The sequence below is a fragment of the Mustela nivalis genome (genome assembly GCF_964662115.1).
Source record: "Mustela nivalis genome assembly, chromosome: 9".
NCBI lineage: Eukaryota > Metazoa > Chordata > Mammalia > Carnivora > Mustelidae > Mustela > Mustela nivalis.
The window spans coordinates 11,296,561-11,302,892 of NC_139028.1; the positions used below are offsets into that span (position 1 = coordinate 11,296,561).

At 45.8% G+C, this 6,332-nt stretch overlaps 1 protein-coding gene across 6 annotated transcripts in view; it reads right to left on the minus strand.

The window, feature by feature from the left end:
- Positions 1-6,319, minus strand: part of KBTBD3 (kelch repeat and BTB domain containing 3) — a 37,251-nt gene extending 30,932 nt beyond the window's left edge. For 3 of the 6 annotated variants that reach the window (XR_014299067.1, XM_082684211.1, XM_082684208.1), the window contains exon 1: positions 6,077-6,217. The gene's annotated coding sequence lies outside the window, so the exon portion shown is untranslated. Of the gene's footprint in view, positions 1-6,076 lie in introns of all 6 variants that reach the window. The other 3 variants (XR_014299065.1, XR_014299066.1, XM_082684210.1) reach the window with 2 other exon arrangements.
- Between the last annotated feature and the right edge of the window lie 13 nt (positions 6,320-6,332).

Here is a 6,332-nt window from a genome sequence, read left to right on the forward strand (position 1 = left end):
GGATCTTGTGTTGGATTAAGTCTCTTGAGGCTCACTGTTCATTGAATCCAATGATGGAGATATAAAGAATTCTCATTTCTATAAATAGTAACAAAAAGCAAATTTTACTAAAAATTTTTAAGTTTCAGAGCACCTAGGTGTCTCCGTCGGTTTAGTATCTGCCTTCGGTTCAGGTCATGATCCCAGGGTCCTGGGATCAAGCCTGAGTCAGGCTCCCACTCAGTGGGGAGCCTACTTCTCCCTCTGCCTCTTACCCGGCTTGTGTGTGTAGTCTCACGCTCTCTTTCAAATAAATAAAATCTTAAAAAAAAAGAGTAAGTATCTCAAATAAGAGTCATATATAGATATTCACTTTTATGACACTGTTAAAAGATAAAACCTGCCGTGTATATTCTGTACAGAATGAAAGAGCAAAGAAGCTGAAATCTTCATTTCTTAAATTTGGTCGGAGTAAATGTGCACTCATAGTAGTAGTGTATTTTGCATATAACCAAGAATTCAGGACAGAGGCTGAAGGAATAGGGTCCTAAGTAGCCCATCACCATACTGCGGTGCCTATGGAGGCTCTCTGAGGCTTTAGCTTCCTTGTGTTCAAGGCAGACACACCAATACATCATACTGTTGTGATGCTTAAGGTGTGTCATAAATAATAAATCAATATTGTCAGGTGGTGTATCAATATTAATGGTTAAACTCAGTAATAACATGTACTTAATAAAATTATTGTTAAAACAATTCTTAAATCTTGTTAAAAGATATATAAGGCAATTTTTTCTTCAAATACTCTGCAAATTCAATATAATATTTCACTGATTTTTTAAAAAAGATTTTATTTGACAGAGAGAGAGAGATCACAAGCAGGCAGAGAGGCAGGCAGAGAGAGAGAGTGGGGGAAGCAGGCTCCCCGCTGAGCAGAGAGCTTGATCCCAGGACCCTAAGATCATGACCCAAGCCGAAGGCAGAGGCTTAACCCACTAAGCCACCCAGGTGCCCCTAATATTTCACTAATTTTTTTTTTTTTTTTAAAGGTTTTTTTTTTTATTTATTTATTTGACAGACAGAGATCACAAGTAGGCAGAGAAGCAGGCAGAGAGAGAGAGGAGGAAGCAGGCTCCCCGCTGAGCAGAGAGCCCGATGTGGGGCTCGATCCCAGGACCCTGAGATCATGACCTGAGCTGAAGGCAGCGGCTTAACCCACAGAGCCACCCAGGCGCCCCATATTTCACTAATTTTAAGACATATTTTTTTCCACCCTAAACATATCTGAAATGGACAGGTATCTTATTGCTTCTGGTCAGGTAGCAACATGACCTGTTTGTCCCTATGTGCATCAAACTGCATCAGAATGTAAAGAATGGGTATCCATGTCTTAAAATACAGCCCTGGAGATAATAACAGATAGTCATTTAAGAAATGATGCATCAGGGGCACCTGGGTGGCTCAGTGGGTTAAGCCTCTGCCTTTGGCTCAGGTCATGATCTCAGGGTCCTGGGATCGAGCCCCACATTGGGCTCTCTGCTCAGCGGGGAGCCTGCTTCCCCCCTCTCTCTGCCTGCCTCTCTGCCAACTTGTGATCTGTCAAATAAATAAATAAATAAAATCTTAAAAAAAAAAGAAATGATGCATCACTAATACTCTTGATAACAGAATATTATGTAGAAAAACATGGACTTCGAGATTCTGAGTTGCAAGTGAATTTGAAGCACTGGATTCTGAATGTGAAAATGTTTTAAGAGTATTTCAGCCAGCTAATTTTGCGTGTGTACTGGGGTGATATACGAAAATTTTAAAAGGGCTTTCCTTGAGTATGAAAAATACCAGGCGATAAGGAATTGTATGGAGCTGAGGATGGCAGTGTTTTCTTTCTTCAAAGCGCATGAGACAGTGGTGTGTAAGGGTGCATCTTAGCTTCAACAAAACTCCTTCCTGCTCAAAACACTGAATCAATTTTTAATACTATTGTCTCCTTCTTCCTTTTAACATCTTCCATTAAAATTTGATTTAAATAATTGAATCAATAAAAGTACAACAATCAAGTCTGACAAGATTGATACAAAGTAAGGACAGAAAATGCAGGTGCTGGACAGGAGTGCGGGATTCCACTGAGGCTGCACCAAGACTGGTCTGGGCTTTGATTCCGTCAGGCTCTCCAGTGATGCGAGTTTGGTCACTGGAGTTTCAAAACCGAGCGTGATTTCTGGCCTAACCTAATTATTATTTGTCACAGGCTGCTCACTGTGTGCCAGGTAGGGAATTAGTCAGGAAGGCATGGAGGATAGAGGCCGACTTGATCCTTGCTTTCCTGGTGGTTCCTATCTAGTGAGGAAGACTGATAAATTAGACATTGTTGCAAAAACAGTGAAGAAACGCTGGGAAAGGAACAGAAACGAACAATGGGGGATATTCAGCTTCAGGGAGTGACCCTGATAACACTTACAGAGGGCTCACTCTGTACTGCTGCTCCATATACTCTTGAGTCTTCAAAAGGAGTGTGTAAGCCAGATACTGCTACTGTCTATACTTCACAGGGAGGGGAGCTGGGGCCTTAAGACCTTCTGCAGTTTGCTCAAGGTTATATGGCAGGTCCCAGGGAGCTGGCCCAGGACCACATGGCTCCAGGAGATTTTGCTCTGGTTCACTACAGTCTCAGGGAGTGTCTTCTCAGAAGGTGTCATTTAAGGGGACACCTGAATGATGTCAAGACAAGAAGTTTGGCGGGGGGGTGGGGTGGGGTGGGGGAGAAGAAATCCTGTATAAAGCCCTAATGTGGGAAGGAGTCCTTCTGTTTGAGGACATGAAAGAAGGCCAACATCAATAGAATTCAGTTAAGGAGAGAAGAATGCAGGGGAGGTAGGGCTCCAGAAGGCGGGCATCACCTCATGTGGGACCCGATAGGCCACAGGGGGCTGGAATTCCATTCTATGTGCAGTTGGGACCACAGAAGGCTTTGTACTGCGCAGTGACATGGTCTGATTTATTTTTTAAAAGTATCTTTCTGGCTGATGTGTGAAGAATTAATTTTTTAAAAAGGAGGTAAGAGAAATAGTGTCCAAGTTAATCATTTATTCAACAGATATTAAAAAGTTTACAGAGTAGCTATTACTTTGGCAAGTACTGTTCTAACTACTGGGCGTATGGCCAAAACCAGTTTGGTCACTGGAGACAGTGACCCGTGGAGACAGGGTCCCCCACTCTGGAGTACACTCTAGAGTACCACGCACACATGCGCAAACCCACACCCACACAACTACCGCCTCTCCTGCATCAACACATTCTCCCCTGTCCTGGACATATTCCATCAGCAGACACATTGTAGTATCTCCCATCTTTAAATATCAAACAAAAATCTGTTCTTTGAACTTTCATTACCCTCTACCGACCATCCCGGTTTCCCACTCTCTGACCCAGAAAGTCTGTAACAGCTTTCCATGCAGTGGCCATCTGAGCCCGCTGCCGTCCAGTCGTCTCACCCAACATCCTGCTGAGTCAGTGTCACCACACCGTGCTCTCGTCTTCTCTCTCCACGTCCTAGTTAACTCAGTTTGCTAACTAGTCCCCCCTTCTTGCAACACGCATCTCTAGTTTCTGGAGCACAACAGTCTTCAGGATTCCTATCTTGCTGGCCTCTCCTACACTGCCTGGTCAGAAGCACATATGATGCAGTGCTCAAGGGCGTGGACTTGGAGAACTAGCTCTGAAGACCCGCTGCTTCAGAAGTGCTGATGGCAGGGAGGACTTAGGAAAACAATGTTGCCCCTTCTGCTGCAGGCTAGATAATGATTCAGTCTTGCGGGTGAGACCGGATGGTGGTTTAGACCAGAGTGTTAACAGTGGAGAAGGAGAAATTTAGATGGTAACTCTAGCTTAGACGCAGAACCGATAGAATGGATAATAGATTGGATATGCAAACCGAGGGGGGAAAGGTTGCAGGATTTCTTTCTTGGGTAACTGGTAGAATTAAAAATATATATATTTATCAAAGTCTTGAAAAGTTAAGCTTTGCAATGGAATAAAGTTGTGACCCAATAAGAAGCTAATGAACATTATCTCCCCTGCTCCCTAAAATCGATGAAACTTAGAGATTTCTTTTGATGCTTTTCCAATCAAATTGAAACCCAGGAGAGGTTATGTGATTTTCTCAAAGTCACACAGATAACTGTGGTGGAACTGGAAAAAGAACACAGGTTTCTCAGAATCCCACTAAAAAGTGACAGCTCAGAATCTGGCAAGTTGACTATTACAAGCTTGCTGAACCCCTAACACTTCAGTCCTCCTCTTCCCCTCACCAATGCAATAAAAAAAATCACAATAAAATGTTTGGGATTCCTGAATATAGTTAGGCACACTTTATATTTCCTTAAGAAATAAAATGAGGGAAGTAAAGGTAGACAGAATATAAATACCAATGTTAGCTTATACAAGAAGTAAAATCTATTGTAAAAGTTCATCAAAACATGCGTATACTATTTGTAAAACGTAAGGTATGCATTAAATTTCCTCTCAAGTAGTTTATATTCTGACACACATAAAAATAATTCGGGATAATAGATGTCATAAGGCTGTGTAAGAATAGTTGCCAAATGAATTAAACGGAGAATTAAAAAAAAAAAAAAAAAAACAAAAAAACTCCAGGGTTGTCCTCAAGAAAAGGTCGGGTTTGCCCTAAGCCTTGAAGGACAAGTAAGAATTTACAAAGTAGACAAGTAAGGGGATTCCATTAAACAAACCTAAAAAGAATGTCCACTGTAGTACCAGAGATAGAAGGGAGTGGGGAGACTGAGCTTGTACACAGACATTCTCCTAGGTATGACATTTGAGCCGAGACCGGAATGACACAGAGGAACAAGAAATGTGATGACGGGAGGACAGAATATTCTAGGCAGAGAAAGCAAGTACGAATAACCACTGCGCTGTCTTGTCTACGAGGCTGTACAGATGAATACACAGAGCTCAGTTCAATGCTAAAAGAGTGGACTATGAATTCCTAAACCTGTTTTGAAATCGTCCCACAGATTTCTCTTTCTCATCTCAGATTCTCCATCAGTAACAATAATTACTACTGCACAGAGCATGGAAGTGTTTTGGAAACAGTGAAATTTAAAAAGATCAGTTCAAAAAGCCAAGAGTGGAGAAGTTACCATATGCTCAAATACATAAAGTTAAAAATGGAGAACGGAGTTGGGATCATCGGGGACAGGAGAATTAGTATGCACCGTATACTGCACGTACCTACACATTTTCAGTTACTGCGGGGTTTTGGCACATGTTCCCTCTGCCTGGCCAGACTGTAAGCTCTCTTCAGGTGGCAAGCAGATCTTACGTAGCGCCCCTGACACAGGCTCTTAGTATTACCCAAGTTGATCTATCAAGACAGTACGTTACATCCCTACGTTACATCCCTTTGAGGATTTGTGTGTGTTGGGCGTTCAGAACCCCACCTACTTGCAAAGGATTGGAAGGGGTTTGTGAGATCAGGAAAACTTACAGAAACAAGCATAGATAAAAACAGAATAGAAGCCATCTTAAAGAGGGTGGAAATAATCCTTAGGTCGCTGTGTAATCACTACTGCTGGCCCTGGGCTGACGTCCCCTGGCCGCCAAAGGGCGGAGGGGACCGTCTCCATCTCAGCAGATGGCATTTCATCGGCCGCGAAGTTGGGCATCGACAGGGCTCCGCAGAGGCCAGTACCGCAGGGGCTGCGGTCACGAGGGTCCCCCAGAGGCGTCCAGACGGCCCTCGGTCAGGCCTGGGAAAACCACCGAGCCGAGGCACGGAGCCCCGGAGGAAGGCTGCTGAGCTAAGTGCGCTCAGCCGCTCCTAGGGCCCCCGGTGCCCGGGCCGCCGCACGGCCGCAGCGAGGGGTCCCAGGGCCGGCGGGGAGGCCAGGTCGGGGCGGCCGCGGGGCACAGTTCCGGGGTCCCCGAGCGGCGCGCTCCCCGTCGCCCATAGCCCTCCCCCACCCGGCACACGGACGACCCAAGGGGCGGCCAGAGCCCCGGGGGTCCCCTCCTCCGCGGACCCCCAGCACCCGGCGCTGCCATCCCACTCCTCCTTCAGACCCCAGAGCTCACCCACCTGCAACTGCAGTCTCCGAAGTCTCCACCCTAGTCTCGGTGCTTCCGCAGGCCTGACTGCGATTGGCCTGAACCGCTGTCCCGTTAGCGCTTCTCCGAGTGTGACTGGCGTAATCAGGGGTCTCTCGGCCTTGGTCCCTCCCTCTGCTCGCCGCGAGGCCCCGCCCCTCGTGACGTCACGAGCTGCCGCAGAGCGCCGAGCGCAGAGGCGGGCCTCTGTCTCCGCCCCTAGTTCATCTCTCATGGAGACCGCGGCT